Source organism: Sminthopsis crassicaudata, chromosome 6 (assembly GCF_048593235.1).
Source record: "Sminthopsis crassicaudata isolate SCR6 chromosome 6, ASM4859323v1, whole genome shotgun sequence".
In the NCBI taxonomy this organism is placed as follows: domain Eukaryota; kingdom Metazoa; phylum Chordata; class Mammalia; order Dasyuromorphia; family Dasyuridae; genus Sminthopsis; species Sminthopsis crassicaudata.
The window spans coordinates 197,211,369-197,228,270 of NC_133622.1; the positions used below are offsets into that span (position 1 = coordinate 197,211,369).

A 16,902-nucleotide genomic window follows, 5' to 3' on the forward strand; every position below is an offset into this window, starting at 1 on the left:
ATTTTTTCAGGACTTATTCCAGATAATTGTGTTACTCTCTTAATAGCCTTTAATAAAATCCTAGCCACAAGCACTGGGTAAGGTGTAAGGCTTTGTTCTGGTTGTGCTGGGAGGTTCATCCACTCAATCACTCTGTCTCCTTGATGAAGGACTGCTGTGGGTGCCTCTTTTGTAGCAAAAACTGATATTTCCAAGGGTTTTTGAGTGACTCTTTCAACCACATTTTGTGCTTCTTTTGTAAGCTGGCGTGGTGAATTTAAAGCACTGTCTCCCCTTAAAATGTCATATAGAGGTTGTAGTTGATTGGTAGTTAAGCCTAACACTGGACGCATCCATTGGATATCTCCTATTGATTTTTGAAAGTCATTTAAGGTGTTCAACTTCTCTGTTCTTAAAGAAAGCTTTTGTACTGTGAGTGTCTTAGGATATACTTGATATCCTAAATATTGAAAAGGAGCCTGTCTTTGAATTTTTTCTGTAGCTATATGCAGTTTGTAGTACTTTAATGTTTCCATGGTCCTTTGTAGACATGCTTCTAACATTTGTTCCTCAGGTACACATCCCAAAATATCATCCATATAATGTAACAATATTACTTTTGGAAAGGCTTTTCTTACTGGAGCAAGAGCAGCAGCAACATACATTTGGCACATAGTAGGGCTGTTTTTCATTCCCTGTGGCAAAACTGTCCATTCATATCTTTTATAAGGCTCGGCCAAATTAACACTAGGCACTGAAAAAGCACATCTTTTCATACCCTCCTTATCTAGAGGGATAGAATAGAAACAATCCTTAATGTCTATAACCCATAGAGGCCATTCTCTTGGCAACTGAGTAGGAGATGGAAGTCCAGGCTGAAGAGTTCCCATAGTTTCCATCTGTTCATTTACTCTTCTTAGATCAGTTAACATCCTCCATTTTCCAGATTTCTTTTTCACCACAAATACTGGGGAATTCCAAGGACTTAGAGAAGGCCGCAAGTGTCCTTGGTCAAGTTGTTCTTGCACTATGTCTAATAAGGCCTGAATTTTATCACTTCTTAAGGGCCACTGTTCTACCCACACTGGTGAATCAGTCTTCCACTGAATAGGAACTGGTGAAAGTGCAGGTAGGCCTTCAACAGCAGCCCTGCCTAAAAAGCTGAAGTGCTTATTTGTAATCCTATCTGCTGTAAAATGTCTCTTCCCCACAGATTGATGGGGATTTTTTCAACCACAAAAGGAGTAAAAGCTCCTGTTTCTCCTTCAAATACCTATCTCAAAGGCCTAGCACTAACTTCTGGGGCTATTGATCCTCCCACCCCAGACATATAGCAGACATGTCTGCTTTAATCTTTGGCCAGTGACCGGGCCAATTGGCACCTCTAATAACTGTACGATCTGCACCCGTGTCTACCGATCCTTCAAATGGTATTCCGTTTATATAAATAGTAAGCATAGGTCGGTCAGCTGTCACAGCTGCTGTCCAATATATTCCTGGATTTTGTTCATTGGAGTCAAAATCTAGGCGACTATCACGAGGTTGCTTATTAGGGGTACGTAACAATATGCCTGATGCTACTACTTCTCCTGGTTGATAAATCACACGTTGTCTGCCTGTGTTAGTGACTGGGATATTAGATACACGTTCTCCAGTTTCCCACATCAGTGTATGGATGGACACTGTTTTGTAGGCACTCTCAGAAGGTGAAATGGTCAAGCCTACTGTGCCTGGAGGCAAAGGATCCATAGGCTCAACAGGAACAGATTTCACTTCTCCAGGGAGTATCTCGGTAGTCTCTACTGCACACAACTCTATTTTTCCTAATTTCAATCCCTTTCTTCCATCTGATTGCCTTTTGGCTGATTGATCATGTCTTAAAATTCTCTGGATGTAACCTCGGCTGCCATCATGCCCCACTTCGGGGGCTGAAGCTGGGCCCCACCTGTCATTTCCCTGTGTCAATCTACATTCGGAGGCCCAGTGGAGGCCCTTGTGACATTTTGGACATGGAGTTTTAGGTCTTCTCTCACCCTGTCTTCTCACTGTATCTCCATATCTACACTGAGCTCTTAGATGCCCAATTTTTCCACATTGAAAACATCGCCGAGTTTCTCTAGAAGGCCCTTGCCAGGAGGGACCCTGTCTTTCCACGTTCATCATTGTCCGGGTGTAAAAAGCATTTGTTCCCACTGTAGCACAGCGTCTTATGATCTCCTCTAAAGGAGCATCTTTGTCTAATCCCCATATAATTCTTTTGCAAATCTCATTGGCATTTTCCTTAGCCAGATGTCTGGTCATTATTTCTGTAGCTGAATTTTCTCCAATAGTTCTTTTGACAGCAGTTTGCAAATGTCCCACAAAATCTGCAAAAGGTTCATTGGGACCTTGCTGTATTTTAGTGAAAGCCTCTCCACGATCTTTCTGTCCAGGAAGGACACCCCAAGCTTTTATTGCAGCTTTAACAATTTGCTCATATATTGTCATGGTATAATTAATCTGTTCTGAATTCTCTCCATACCAACCTTCACCAGCCAAGTGCTCAAAAGTGAATTGTGTGTTAACTCCTATTTCCAAATTGCATCTGACTTGAATTTTACATAATTCATGAAATTCCACAAGCCATAATAAATTTTCTCCAGGTTCCAGGCATGTCCTTGCTATGGATTTCCAATCATTTGGGGTTAGGACTTCATAAGACAAACCATCTAGTAACATTTTAACATAAGCTGATGTAGCCCCATAAAGGGTACAACCTTTTTTCAAATCTTTAATTTTATTCAAATCTAAAGGTGCATATCTTCTCCTTTTTTGACCTACAGAGTCAATATTTTCAATCACAGCATATGCATGTATAAAATCACTTATATCCTGTCCTTCTCTCTTAGCTTTAACCAATGCTTTTTCTAATCTTGTCATAGGCTTAGGCTGCTTCACAGGCAATTCTGTTTGTGTTTCTGCCTCTTCCCCTCCTTCTTCCTCCACCTCTGAAGGTGGGGTGGATGTGGGCCTGCCAATAATCTGTTCTCTAGGCAGGGTTGAAGCTTCTTCAAGAGAATCATACCATAATTCCTCATTTAAATCCTCTTGCTCTAGGGCAAGATCTTGATCTTTCCTTTTTTCGTCACACTTCCTCCTCTGTTCATTTTTAAAACTTTTCCTTCTCCAACAACTTGCTTGATAGTTTAAGGTTAATTGAACTATGTTGTAGATATAAAATACTTCTGCAGAAATTGAACGAGGCCCATTTTTTGCATAAAATTCTTTCATTTCAAATCCCACTAGCTTCCATTTATCTACATCTATCTTTTCTTCCTCTAAGAACCAAGGGGATGTGCGTCTTAATGCAGCCAAGAGTTTAGCAATCTGTACCCATGTTACAAGTAAACTCTGCTCCTCAATTATCTTGATTATACTCTCTATAGTACCACTCCTGAATGGGGGTGGAGCTGAGGTTGCTTCTGGGGCTGGGGATGAGTCGGCTGAGGTCCAGGGATTGAATATAGCTAACATCTGCCCCATTTCAGCTATAAGAGATTCCTGGTTTAGCCCTTAACAAGTTAAGTTCCTTATTTATCTATTAGCACGCTCAATTAATCTTTAACAAAGTTTCCTCGTTACTCACAGTTCTGGGTCAGAGAGACTGAGATCTGGATGGGAGGCTTTTCCACTGGAAACAGGACCGTGTCTGTCCCTGTTCGGGCGCCAAATTGCGAAGGTCTGGTCTAGCTCCTCTTGTCAGGATAAGCAAAAGTCCTTGCCCCACGTGTGGACGCCAAATGTAGCGTGCTGTCGTCTCCAGAAGCTGCTGGATCGCTCTCTGGGAAGAGATCTGCTGTGTCTACTCAAATCTCTCAGACAGATTCTTCTTCCTGTAGTGAACTGTTGTCTCCAGGGAGTTTCTGTTAACTCTTGTCCAGAGAAGTGACTTCCCTTCCTGCAGAGAGCTGCATCAAGCCAGATGTAGTGCAGAGTCTTCTCCTTGAATCCTGGCTCTGAATCTCCTGCAGCTCTTATCCTTCTCCAGGCAGACTGACTTTCCAGGCCCACTGTTGCCTCCTTTATCCTCCCAGAGAATGGGCGTGGGATAATGCAAGGGCTTCAGGGAAGAACCACTTCAGCCAATGAGCTTGCTCCTTCTATCAAGTAAACCTGAGTTCTCACCTTGTAATTGTCCAGACAACCTGAATTCTCACCTTGTCACTGTCCAGACAACGTGAGTTCTCACCTAGTAATCCTAACAATACCAAGTGAGCACTATCCTCATCTGATGAGCATTTGCTTTGCTTACCTTCTCCATGGAGACCTCATTGTGTCATGCCCATTGTGACACGCCTGAGAACACACAAGGTTTTCTGACTTAAAGGTGAGGTTCTCTCCCCAAAAACCCAGTTGGATCCTGACAGCCAAGGGAGTAGTATGTGAATAGAAGAATGGATGAGTGGACAAATAGACTAATAGACTAGATACATAGATAAGTGCTGATAGATAGATGGGATAGATAGGGTAAACAAATAGATCCAATAGATACACTTGATGCATAGTTAAATAGATAATGATGGGTAGATAAGTGAAAAGATAGATTTATAGTAGAAAAGTTTATAGGTAGAAAAGATATTTATAGGAAAAAAAAGTGATTTATAGTTAGAAAAGAGATTTATATGAAAAAAGCGATACATAGGTAGAAAAGAGATATATAGCTAAAAAAGTGATTTAGAAGAAGAAACGAGATTTATAGGTAGAAAAGAGATTTATAGGCAGAAGAGAATGAATAGCTGCCTTAAATTATACATAGATAATGAAGGAGTCAATGGAGGGTTAGGTAAATCAGTAAATAAATTACTGGAGAGAGAGATCCATTTGGGCCCTCATCAGCATGATACCACGGGCTGCTGTCATAGATTGAGACTGCCTTCACGTCAGTATTAAACTATTATATTTTAGTCTTCAATATTATAGAAGCTAAAATGGTTGCTTTCTATCTGGCTTGGGAAATTGTTGACTTCTCTTTCTTCCCCTCTTCCCCCACGCCTCCCCCAAAATTGCATTTTGTGGATGGTTATTCTAGTAGATCAATTGGACACATATCTTTCACTTATGCTGTAACATTTTACCTTTTCAGGCATCCTATAAGCCACTGCTGAAGCAGAGGAGATACTGAACCAGTTGTGACCAGATGCTGGCGATATTGAACGCATCTTAAGCCTCGGGATCGACTTAAAACGGGATTTAACCTATTCATGAAGGTAAAGCATCTACATAGAGATAATGTACCTGCAGCTTCCCTCCTGCAGTCAGTGTTAATAGGAGATCAAGGTAGGGCCTGGTTGCTGACTAGCCCTATATATAAACTAGAAGTACAAATAATCTGGGAAATAGAGAGCCTACACTTAAAAGCAAACAAACAAACAAAAGCAAATTCTTTTAGTTCGGAAACTATTTTCTTTTTCCTCATCCTATGGCTGGTTCCCAGAAAAAAGATGACTTGCTCATATTAGAGGTTTCATAAATGCTTGTTAAATTCAATTACATATAGATGAAGACTTTTTCTAAAATTATAGGCAGCTGGCTGGTTCAGTGGATAACACTGTTGGACCTCCCTTGAATCAGCAACTGATTTCAAACACCAGCTGTAGGACTCTGGGCAAGTCACTTAATCTGTGTTTGCCTCAATTTCCTCCTCTGTAAATTGGGAATGATACAATCATGTTTGCTCCACAGAGGATAAGCCTCTGAGAACTATTTGTTTTCAAGTAGAGTCACAGCATCGTGGATTTTGAGCTGGCAGCAATATTTCAGGGTTTCTACTTCCATATTTTACAAAGAAAGTCACTGAGACACAAGGAGGTTTAGTATAGTTAATATATTGTTCAAGCGCATACAAGTTGTAAGTGGCAGAGACAAGATTCAAACAGATCCTGTTAATACTATCGTGTTACCTCTAAGTGTTCATTATATATGGGTGTATGGGTGTCCATATATGTGTGTGTATATTTCCATACTCCAATCTTCTAACCTATAACTAAACATATTTACTCTTAAAAAAAAAAAAAGTGGTGGGATGGGGTAGGGGAAAGACACTGTAATAAAGTAACATTAAACAAGTGGTATTTTGCTCTGCTGTTTATTTCTTACTTTCATGACTTTATATTATCACTTTAAACTCCCTGAGCCTCAGTTTCCTCACATGTTAAATGAGATAGTTGAGCTCCATGACCACTAGGAAACTACATTTCCAGTTCTAAAATTGTGATTCCACAGTGAAAATCTAGCAACATTGTGTCCTAATGTAAGATCTGTATTTGATCATTAATGAGTCATATATTTTCTCTTGGATTTTATATAGTTCATTTGTAGCAACATTAACCTGGCATTCCCTTCTGAGGGCTGACCCCATCCTTGTTGTGGTGACTGTTAGAGGTGGGCCGCCCTCATCCCGGTGACCATCCACTCCAGATCCTCTTTGTGGTTGGTGGGGTGACAATATCAGAAGCCAAAATGTTGAAAGATCTCGTTTCTTCCCTGAAGCCTGGAACACAGGTACCGAACCCGAAATAACAGGACATGCATCTCCCTGGCCCAAGGATGGGAGAGTCTGGCTGTTCCCACAAGACTTGGTCTGAGCCTTAGGGGTAGCATTTGAGGAGATGATCTATAGAATTCGGGAGATGGTGAAGCACTGTGTAAAGGTCAGATAATTCTCTTACTACTACTATTATTACTTGTACTCTTACCCCTATTATTATTACTACTATTTCTACTATTACTCCTCTTCCTACTCCTATTAGTATTACTCCTACGATTACTACTATTACTCTTCCACCAACTACTACAATTACTGCCACTCTTATTATTGTTATTATTCCTTCTAGATCTCTTCCTCCTGCTACTAGTACTATCATTGCTCCTATTACTATTAATACTCCTTTTACTACCACTACTACTATTATTTCTACTACCACTTTTACTATTACTATTACTCCTACTGCTACTGCTACTCCTACTCCTACTAGTGTCACTCCTATTCCTATCATTATTACTGTTGCTATTACTACTTCTACTACTATTATTCCTACTCCTATTATTATTAGTACTACTACCATTACTATTACTTTTATCATTACTACTCTTTTTACTACTTCTATCACTACTTTTATTCCTCTTCCTATTACTGTTACTACTCCTACTACTCCTACTTCTTCTACGCCTCCACCTCCTACTACTGCCACTACTCCTTTGTCCGGAAGTCCATATGTTTTCTAAATAAAGAGGTTTCCTAAAAAATATTGTTAAAAGAAGACTTGCGCATAAAGCCTGAGCACAATCCTCATCAGATGAGCAGTTGACTTGCTTACCTTGGCCATGGAGAACTCATTGTGTGATGCTCATTGTGACATGCCAGAGAACACCCAAAGTTTTCTGACTTCAAGGTGATGTTCTCTTCCCAACAACCCAGTTGGATCCTGACAGGAAAAGGGAGTAGTATGTGAATAGAAGAATGCATGAGTGGACTAATAGACTGATAGACTAGATACATAGATTCCTGGTGATGGATGAATGGGATAGAGAAGATAAACAAATAGATTGAATAGATACACTTAATGCATAGTTAAAAAGATCATGATGGATAGATAAGTGAAAAGATAGATTTATAGTAGAAAAGTTTATAGGTAGAAAAGTGATTTATAGGAAGAAAAGTGATTTATAGGTAGCAAACAGCTCTATAGGAAGAAAAGCCATTTATAGGTAGAAAAGAGATTTTTAGATTAAAAAAAGGGATTTAGAAGTAGAAAAGAGATTTATAGGCAGAAGAGAATGAATAGCTGGATTAAAATATACATACAACCCCCACCCAAAATATTGCAGTTTGTGGATGGTTTTTCCAGTATATCAAATGGACACATATCTTTCACTTATGCTTTCACATTTTATCTTTTCAGGCAACCTATAAGCCAATACTGAAGCAAAGGAGATACTGAAGCCAGAGTGACCAGATTCTGGCGATATTGAAAACATGTCTTTGGAAATCTACTTGAAACGGGATTTAGATTGTTGTTGGGGAGTTTTGATCTATACTTTGGAGTTTATTGCACTGGTGGGGGGAAGGGGAGAGAGGATGTTTCTGAGTTTGATTGTTGGGGAGTTTTGATCTATACTTTGGAGTTTATTGTACTGGTGGGGGGACGGGGAGAGATGATGTTTCTGAGTTTGATGTGTTTTTAAAAATAAAAAATGTTTTTTTTCTGTTTCCAAAAGTTTCAAGTTGTCATTCTTTCAGCTCCCACATGATTAGTGATATTTCCCAGTTTCTTCTTTACTATCTGATGATTATATTTGCCAGCTGGTTAATCCTAAAGAAATACTTGTTGGCAAACTTATTGGGTAAACAACATTTTTCCCTTATTTGCAGCTAGCCCATACTGCTGATGGGTAAAGCTGGCTATCCTATCTGGGTTTGGGAATAAGAGAGGGAGGCAGATTTGTTCTTCTTTGAGATTGTGAAAAAACTGTAAGCAGGCCCTTTGCCATCAGAGGCTGGGGACCGTCTGAAAATCTGGGAGCAAAGAGGTAGTGGGGGTTAACAAGCAGCAGGGCTGTTGTGTTCTAGCCAGAGAAGTTCCAGAGAAGCTCGGAACTGGCCCTGCTGAAGTCTTTTGGATCTTCCTGGAGGAGCAGAGCAGCCATTCTACACCAGAAGGGCAATTCAGAATGACAAGGGACTGGCTTAGAGATTTGCATCCAGGTGCTTCCCCTCAGCTCTAGGGGAAGGCTGAGCCAGAAAATAATTGGTGTCCCCACAGGCTTGTGCTAGAGCCCCCCATTTCCCCTTTGAAGTTTCTTCTGCCTGACTTGTGCTCATTATAATCTATATGACTGAAATGTCAAACTTCTGTTTCTGAAAATCTAACCTTTCTTCAGAAGCTGGGAACCTAAATCCCCTGGATGAAGAAGGGGGATAGTAAGAGTGCTAGAAAAGCAAATGGGTGCTCTGGAGACGGCAAGATTGGAGATGGGAAAACCCCGTCTGATTTGATTCCATAGATAGTGGCAAACGTCAGGTTAGCCACAAAAGATGTTTGCACTGATTGATAAAGCTGGAACAATACCTCTTGGGAATTGATGTACAGGTTCTGGCAAGAAAATGAAACCAAACTAACTCCCAAGCAGGATGCAGCCTTAATTGGCTGAAGGGCCTCAGAAGACCCTGGACAAGACAGTCAAGCCGTCTTCCAGAGCTAGTCCTTAGCTTGGCCTTGGGAATCCTCCCAGGGGGTGGAAGAGGAGGAGGTCTGGATTGCTCTCTGACAGCACCTTCTCATCCTCCATCTTGGGCTTTCCACTTCTGGGCTTGGGCTTGGAGGGTCTCATCTACAGAAAACCACCTTCTTGAGGGCAAGAACTGTTGGAGTTTTTCCTTGGTAGCTCTGCCATTTTTCCACTTCGATTCACTTCCGATTTTCCAATATTTATTAAGGAAACAAGCATTTATTAAACTCCTATGTACCAAGCACTGTGCTAAGCACTTTACACATATTCTCTCCTGAACATCACTGGGAGGTAGGTGCTAATATCCACTCTCTCAGTTAAAGAAACTGAGGCAAAAGGTCAGCAAAATAGAGGCGAGATTGAAACAGATCTTGTCTTGTACAGACAACCCTGGCCTAATTAACAAGGGGATTCTAGATCTGCAGCGTTCAATGGGGTGTTTTCCAAATTCTACATGATGAAAGGTACCGGATGAAGCGGTCTGGGGTCTTAACCGTGGCCCTAGCTCCTTCTGCTTTGCAGCCAAACCCTAGGCTCCATCCCAAGAGCAATATGTGGGCTTGGCTCCCTTTCCCGCTGGTGCTTCTACTCATGTCCCCAGTTTCTGGTCCCTGTGTCCTTTGTGACCATATCATTCATCTGGTAGCCCACCTCATCCATCTTCCTTAGACTACTCAATCAGCAAAGCTCAATTAAACAAGGAGCAAACATATATTACATACTTACTAGGGGTCGTATATTTCACTAGACCCTGGAGACATAAAGGTAAAAACAAAATGGTCTTGCCCGCAAAGTTTATATTCTATTGGGGAAAATGATGTCAACAAAAAGAACTAGGAAGACAATCTATGCATAAGCAAGATAATTGTATAAATATTTTTACATACATTGGATTAAGCATATATTTTCATATATTTAACATGTGAATCCCCTGTCATCTTCCCTGTCATCTAGGGGAAGAGGTGGAAGGAAGGAGGGGAAAAGTTGGAAGAGAAGGTTTTGCAATGGTCAGTGTTAAAAACTTACCCCTTCATATGTTTTGTAAATAAAAAGCTTTCCTCAAACAATTTTTAAAAAGAAAAAAACCCACATACTAGGTGAGCACTACCCTCATCTGATGAGCATTTGCTTTGCTTACCTTCTCCATGGAGACCTCATTGTGTCATGCCCATTGTGACACGCCTGAGAACACCCAAGGTTTTCTGACTTAAAGGTGATGTTCTCTCCCCAACAACCCAGTTGGATCCTGACAGCCAAGGGAGTAGTATGTGAATAGAAGAATAGATGAGTGGACAAATAGACTAATAGACTAGATACATAGATAAGTGCTGATAGATAGATGGGATAGATAGGGTAAACAAATAGATTCAATAGATACACTTGATGCATAGTTAAATAGATAATGATCGGTAGATAAGTGAAAAGATAGATTTATAGTAGAAAAGTTTATAGGTAGAAAAGATATTTATAGGAAAAAAAAGTGATTTATAGTTAGAAAAGAGATTTATATGAAAAAAGCGATACATAGGTAGAAAAGAGATATATATAGTTAAAAAAGTGATTTAGGAGAAGAAACGAGATTTATAGGTAGAAAAGAGATTTATAGGCAGAAGAGAATGAATAGCTGCCTTAAATTATACATAGATAATGAAGGAGTCAATGGAGGGTTAGGTAAATCAGTAAATAAATTACTGGAGAGAGAGATCCATTTGGGCCCTCATCAGCATGATACCAAGGGCTGCTGTCATAGATTGAGACTGCCTTCACGTCAGTATTAAACTATTATATTTTATTCTTCAATATTATAGAAGCTAAAATGGTTGCTTTCTATCTGGCTTGGGAAATTGTTGACTTCTCTTTCTTCCCCTCTTCCCCCACGCCCCCCCAAAATTGCATTTTGTGGATGGTTATTCTAGTAGATCAATTGGACACATATCTTTCACTTATGCTGTAACATTTTACCTTTTGAGGCATCCTATAAGCCACTGCTGAAGCAGAGGAGATACTGAACCAGTTGTGACAAGATGCTGGCGATATTGAACGCATCTTAAGCCTCGGGATCGACTTAAAACGGGATTTAACCTGTTCATGAAGGTAAAGCATCTACATAGAGATAATGTACCTGCAGCTTCCCTCCTGCAGTCAGTGTTAATAGGAGATCAAGGTAGGGCCTGGTTGCTGACTAGCCCTATATATATATACTAGAAGTACAAATAATCTGGGAAATAGAGAGCCTACACTTAAAAGCAAACAAACAAACAAAAGCAAATTCTTTTAGTTCGGAAACTATTTTCTTTTTCCTCATCCTATGGCTGGTTCCCAGAAAAAAGATGACTTGCTCATATTAGAGGTTTCATAAATGCTTGTTAAATTCAATTACATATAGATGAAGACTTTTTCTAAAATTATAGGCAGCTGGCTGGTTCAGTGGATAACACTATTGGACCTCCCTTGAATCAGCAACTGATTTCAAACACCAGCTGTAGGACTCTGGGCAAGTCACTTAATCTGTGTTTGCCTCAATTTCCTCCTCTGTAAATTGGGAATGATACAATCATGTTTGCTCCACAGAGGATAAGCCTCTGAGAACTATTTGTTTTCAAGTAGAGTCACAGCATCGTGGATTTTGAGCTGGCAGCAATATTTCAGGGTTTCTACTTCCATATTTTACAAAGAAAGTCACTGAGACACAAGGAGGTTTAGTATAGTTAATATATTGTTCAAGCGCATACAAGTTGTAAGTGGCAGAGACAAGATTCAAACAGATCCTGTTAATACTATCGTGTTACCTCTAAGTGTTCATTATATATGGGTGTATGGGTGTCCATATATGTGTGTGTATATTTCCATACTCCAATCTTCTAACCTATAACTAAACATATTAACCCTTAAAAAAAAAAAAAGTGGTGGGATGGGGTAGGGGAAAGACACTGTAATAAAGTAACATTAAACAAGTGGTATTTTGCTCTGCTGTTTATTTCTTACTTTCATGACTTTATATTATCACTTTAAACTCCCTGAGCCTCAGTTTCCTCACATGTTAAATGAGATAGTTGAGCTCCATGACCACTAGGAAACTACATTTCCAGTTCTAAAATTGTGATTCCACAGTGAAAATCTAGCAACATTGTGTCCTAATGTAAGATCTGTATTTGATCATTAATGAGTCATATATTTTCTCTTGGATTTTATATAGTTCATTTGTAGCAACATTAACCTGGCATTCCCTTCTGAGGGCTGACCCCATCCTTGTTGTGGTGACTGTTAGAGGTGGGCCGCCCTCATCCCGGTGACCATCCACTCCAGATCCTCTTTGTGGTTGGTGGGGTGACAATATCAGAAGCCAAAATGTTGAAAGATCTCGTTTCTTCCCTGAAGCCTGGAACACAGGTACCGAACCCGAAATAACAGGACATGCATCTCCCTGGCCCAAGGATGGGAGAGTCTGGCTGTTCCCACAAGACTTGGTCTGAGCCTTAGGGGTAGCATTTGAGGAGATGATCTATAGAATTCGGGAGATGGTGAAGCACTGTGTAAAGGTCAGATAATTCTCTTACTACTACTATTATTACTTGTACTCTTACGCCTATTATTATTACTACTATTTCTACTATTACTCCTCTTCCTACTCCTATTAGTATTACTCCTACGATTACTACTATTACTCTTCCACCAACTACTACAATTACTGCCACTCTTATTATTGTTATTATTCCTTCTAGATCTCTTCCTCCTGCTACTAGTACTATCATTGCTCCTATTCCTATTAATATTCCTTTTACTACCACTACTACTATATTTCTACTACCACTTTTACTATTACTATTACTCCTACTGCTACTGCTACTCCTACTCCTACTAGTGTCACTCCTATTCCTATCATTATTACTGTTGCTATTACTACTTCTTCTACTACTATTATTCCTACTCCTATTATTATTAGTACTACTACCATTACTATTACTTTTATCATTACTACTCTTTTTACTACTTCTATCACTACTTTTATTCCTCTTCCTATTACTGTTACTACTCATACTACTCCTACTTCTTCTACGCCTCCACCTCCTACTACTGCCACTACTCCTTTGTCTGGAAGTCCATATGTTTTCTAAATAAAGAGGTTTCCTAAAAAATATTGTTAAAAGAAGACTTGCGCATAAAGCCTGAGCACAATCCTCATCAGATGAGCAGTTGACTTGCTTACCTTGGCCATGGAGAACTCATTGTGTGATGCTCATTGTGACATGCCGGAGAACACCCAAAGTTTTCTGACTTCAAGGTGATGTTCTCTTCCCAACAACCCAGTTGGATCCTGACAGGAAAAGGGAGTAGTATGTGAATAGAAGAATGCATGAGTGGACTAATAGACTGATAGACTAGATACATAGATTCCTGGTGATGGATGAATGGGATAGAGAAGATAAACAAATAGATTGAATAGATACACTTAATGCATAGTTAAAAAGATAATGATGGATAGATAAGTGAAAAGATAGATTTATAGTAGAAAAGTTTATAGGTAGAAAAGTGATTTATAGGAAGAAAAGTGATTTATAGGTAGCAAACAGCTCTATAGGAAGAAAAGCCATTTATAGGTAGAAAAGAGATTTTTAGATTAAAAAAAGGGATTTAGAAGTAGAAAAGAGATTTATAGGCAGAAGAGAATGAATAGCTGGATTAAAATATACATACAACCCCCACCCAAAATATTGCAGTTTGTGGATGGTTTTTCCAGTATATCAAATGGACACATATCTTTCACTTATGCTTTAACATTTTATCTTTTCAGGCAACTTATAAGCCAGTACTGAAGCAAAGGAGATACTGAAGCCAGAGTGACCAGATTCTGGCGATATTGAAAACATGTCTTTGGAAATCTACTTGAAACGGGATTTAGATTGTTGTTGGGGAGTTTTGATCTATACTTTGGAGTTTATTGCACTGGTGGGGGGAAGGGGAGAGAGGATGTTTCTGAGTTTGATTGTTGGGGAGTTTTGATATCTATACTTTGGAGTTTATTGTACTGGTGGGGGGAAGGGGAGAGATGATGTTTCTGAGTTTGATGTGTTTTTAAAAATAAAAAAAATGTTTTTTTTCTGTTTCCAAAAGTTTCAAATTGTCATTCTTTCAGCTCCCACATGATTAGTGATATTTCCCAGTTTCTTCTTTACTATCTGATGATTATATTTGCCAGCTGGTTAATCCTAAAGAAATACTTGTTGGCAAACTTATTGGGTAAACAACATTTTTCCCTTATTTGCAGCTAGCCCATACTGCTGATGGGTAAAGCTGGCTATCCTATCTGGGTTTGGGAATAAGAGAGGGAGGCAGATTTGTTCTTCTTTGAGATTGTGAAAAAACTGTAAGCAGGCCCTTTGCCATCAGAGGCTGGGGACCGTCTGAAAATCTGGGAGCAAAGAGGTAGTGGGGGTTAACAAGCAGCAGGGCTGTTGTGTTCTAGCCAGAGAAGTTCCAGAGAAGCTCGGAACTGGCCCTGCTGAAGTCTTTTGGATCTTCCTGGAGGAGCAGAGCAGCCATTCTACACCAGAAGGGCAATTCAGAATGACAAGGGACTGGCTTAGAGATTTGCATCCAGGTGCTTCCCCTCAGCTCTAGGGGAAGGCTGAGCCAGAAAATAATTGGTGTCCCCACAGGCTTGTGCTAGAGCCCCCCATTCCCCCTTTGAAGTTTCTTCTGCCTGACTTGTGCTCATTATAATCTATATGACTGAAATGTCAAACTTCTGTTTCTGAAAATCTAACCTTTCTTCAGAAGCTGGGAACCTAAATCCCCTGGATGAAGAAGGGGGATAGTAAGAGTGCTAGAAAAGCAAATGGGTGCTCTGGAGACGGCAAGATTGGAGATGGGAAAACCCCGTCTGATTTGATTCCATAGATAGTGGCAAACGTCAGGTTAGCCACAAAAGATATTTGCACTGATTGATAAAGCTGGAACAATACCTCTTGGGAATTGATGTACAGGCTCTGGCAAGAAAATGAAACCAAACTAACTCCCAAGCAGGATGCAGCCTTAATTGGCTGAAGGGCCCCAGAAGACCCTGGACAAGCCAGTCAAGCCGGCTTCCAGAGCTAGTCCTTAGCTTGGCCTTGGGAATCCTCCCAGGGGGTGGAAGAGGAGGAGGTCTGGATTGCTCTCTGACAGCACCTTCTCATCCTCCATCTTGGGCTTTCCACTTCTGGGCTTGGGCTTGGAGGGTCTCATCTACAGAAAACCACCTTCTTGAGGGCAAGAACTGTTGGAGTTTTTCCTTGGTAGCTCTGCCATTTTTCCACTTCGAATCACTTCCGATTTACCAATATTTATTAAGGAAACAAGCATTTATTAAACTCCTATGTACCAAGCACTGTGCTAAGCACTTTACACATATTCTCTCCTGAACATCACTGGGAGGTAGGTGCTAATATCCACTCTCTCAGTTAAAGAAACTGAGGCAACAGGTCAGCAAAATAGAGGCGAGATTGAAACAGATCTTGTCTTGTACAGACAACCCTGGCCTAATTAACAAGGGGATTCTAGATCTGCAGCGTTCAATGGGGTGTTTTCCAAATTCTACATGATGAAAGGTACCGGATGAAGCGGTCTGGGGTCTTAACCGTGGCCCTAGCTCCTTCTGCTTTGCAGCCAAACCCTAGGCTCCATCCCAAGAGCAATATGTGGGCTTGGCTCCCTTTCCCGCTGGTGCTTCTACTCATGTCCCCAGTTTCTGGTCCCTGTGTCCTTTGTGACCATATCATTCATCTGGTAGCCCACCTCATCCATCTTCCTTAGACTACTCAATCAGCAAAGCTCAATTAAACAAGGAGCAAACATATATTACATACTTACTAGGGGTCGTATATTTCACTAGACCCTGGAGACATAAAGGTAAAAACAAAATGGTCTTGCCCGCAAAGTTTATATTCTATTGGGGAAAATGATGTCAACAAAAAGAACTAGGAAGACAATCTATGCATAAGCAAGATAATTGTATAAATATTTTTACATACATTGGATTAAGCATATATTTTCATATATTTAACATGTGAATCCCCTGTCATCTTCCCTGTCATCTAGGGGAAGAGGTGGAAGGAAGGAGGGGAAAAGTTGGAAGAGAAGGTTTTGCAAGGGTCAGTGTTAAAAACTTACCCCTTCATATGTTTTGTAAATAAAAAGCTTTCCTCAAACAATTTTTAAAAAGAAAAAAAACCCACATACCAGGTGAGCACTACCCTCATCTGATGAGCATTTGCTTTGCTTACCTTCTCCATGGAGACCTCATTGTGTCATGCCCATTGTGACACGCCTGAGAACACCCAAGGTTTTCTGACTTAAAGGGGATGTTCTCTCCCCAACAACCCAGTTGGATCCTGACAGCCAAGGGAGTAGTATGTGAATAGAAGAATAGATGAGTGGACAAATAGACTAATAGACTAGATACATAGATAAGTGCTGATAGATAGATGGGATAGATAGGGTAAACAAATAGATTCAATAGATACACTTGATGCATAGTTAAATAGATAATGATGGGTAGATAAGTGAAAAGATAGATTTATAGTAGAAAAGTTTATAGGTAGAAAAGATATTTATAGGAAAAAAAAGTGATTTATAGTTAGAAAAGAGATTTATATGAAAAAAGCGATACATAGGTAG

General features: G+C 40.1%; 3 long non-coding RNA genes across 4 annotated transcripts; 1 reads left to right on the forward strand and 2 right to left on the reverse strand.

Moving 5' to 3' along the window:
• Nucleotides 1–5,827: 5,827 nt before the first annotated feature.
• Nucleotides 5,828–10,410, reverse strand: LOC141546666 (uncharacterized). Of its 2 annotated transcripts, none has more exons than XR_012483372.1 (3): nucleotides 10,385–10,410; nucleotides 7,335–7,442; nucleotides 5,828–6,631 (listed from the first exon to the last, which is right to left on the reverse strand). It is a non-coding gene; the product is annotated as an uncharacterized LOC141546666 (long non-coding RNA). The 2 variants fall into 2 exon arrangements; XR_012483371.1 differs by having other exon boundaries at nucleotides 5,828–6,658; nucleotides 10,385–10,407.
• Nucleotides 10,411–10,485: 75 nt separating this feature from the next.
• LOC141546663 (uncharacterized) lies at nucleotides 10,486–14,357 on the forward strand. The gene is made up of 4 exons (XR_012483368.1): nucleotides 10,486–11,013; nucleotides 11,217–11,340; nucleotides 12,625–12,785; nucleotides 14,039–14,357. It is a non-coding gene; the product is annotated as an uncharacterized LOC141546663 (long non-coding RNA).
• LOC141546652 (uncharacterized) lies at nucleotides 12,207–16,531 on the reverse strand. The gene is made up of 3 exons (XR_012483354.1): nucleotides 16,509–16,531; nucleotides 13,454–13,561; nucleotides 12,207–12,775 (listed from the first exon to the last, which is right to left on the reverse strand). It is a non-coding gene; the product is annotated as an uncharacterized LOC141546652 (long non-coding RNA).
• Nucleotides 16,532–16,902: the final 371 nt, after the last annotated feature.